Source organism: Scylla paramamosain, chromosome 8 (genome assembly GCF_035594125.1).
Source record: "Scylla paramamosain isolate STU-SP2022 chromosome 8, ASM3559412v1, whole genome shotgun sequence".
NCBI lineage: Eukaryota > Metazoa > Arthropoda > Malacostraca > Decapoda > Portunidae > Scylla > Scylla paramamosain.
The window spans coordinates 10,266,887-10,268,299 of NC_087158.1; positions in this window are offsets into that span (position 1 = coordinate 10,266,887).

Below are 1,413 nucleotides of genomic sequence, written 5' to 3' on the forward strand. Positions count from 1 at the left end.
AATCTGCCTCCAAATGGCGAGGATTGGAAATGGCGGTGATGCCCAAACTGTTGACCACCAAATGAAGAGAGACCTCCTTGCCTTCCAAATGTTCCATGGTGGAACCGGGAGAAGCTTGGACGACCTTGAAAACCTTGATTTAAAAAACTACCTGAACCATGATGGTGATGTTGATTTAAGATAGCACGTCCATTTTGGCTAAGGCCACGTCCCACCAACGCCACCAGGAGAACAAGGAGGAAGGAAATCTGAGGATAGAACAAGATGAGAGAGAACGAAAATATTCTCTCTCTCTCTCTCTCTCTCTCTCTCTCTCTCTCTCTCTCTCTCTCTCTCTCTCTCTCTCTCTCTCTCTCTCTCTCTCTCTCTCTCTCTCTCTCTCTCTCTCTCTCTCTCTCTCTCTCTCTCTCTCTCTCTCTCTCTCTCTCTCTCTCTCTCTCTCTCTCTCTCTCTCTCTCTCTATCTATCTATCTATCTATCTATCTATCTATCTATCAATCAATCTATCTATCTATCTCATACACACACACACACACACACACACACACACACACACACACACACACACACACACACACACACACACACACACACACACACACTCACACAGACACAGAAAGATACGTAAATAAATGTACATGTTATCTTACCAGCTTCATTATTAGGTGCGACTCAGTCTGATTGTTATGTAGAATAAATGCAGGGCTGTGTATATATAGTGTTAGACGAAAGAAGGTGTTGGAGAATTGAATTTTTTTTTTTATTTGACCTTTCTTGCAAAGCGGGAAGTTGCTAGAAAAGAAAGTTAACCATCATGTGTATCTCAATAAAAAAAAAAAATAAAAAAACCTAGCAGCATGTTCAAGTGATGGTACTAATGTTTTTATTTTCTTTACTTTATGCGTAAAATTTTCCGCCATGTGTTTGAGATAACGTTGCTTCTCTCTATGAATTTAATTTTGTTCTGTTATTCACCTTACGATTGAATCCAGGAAAACGACTTTAGCATTAGGTAGGCCACAGCTACATATATTTGCCCATGTCACAGATTGGGTTGCAAATATTTCATCTAATAATGTATTTCCATAGGTTTTAACTTCTTAATCGTTTAGTGTACTTCTCAGTGGCACGCTTCCAGTTACTAATGAAACACAAAATATTCACTTTTATAGTGTAGCTACATTTACCGTGGGATATATATTACATCTGAATATAGTCTTTTTTGCCTTTACCTGTTCTCGAAAATAATGGAAGTTTTGTTTAATTTCTAAAACTGTCAGCTCTTTGTTTAGCTGAGTGATTGTCATTCCATTCCCTTGGCTTCTCGTAAGTTATATAAAAGTTATTTTTAGGTTTTCATACCTGAGATCACTTTAATCGTGATTTTTTATTTATTTATTTTTTGTAATTAAG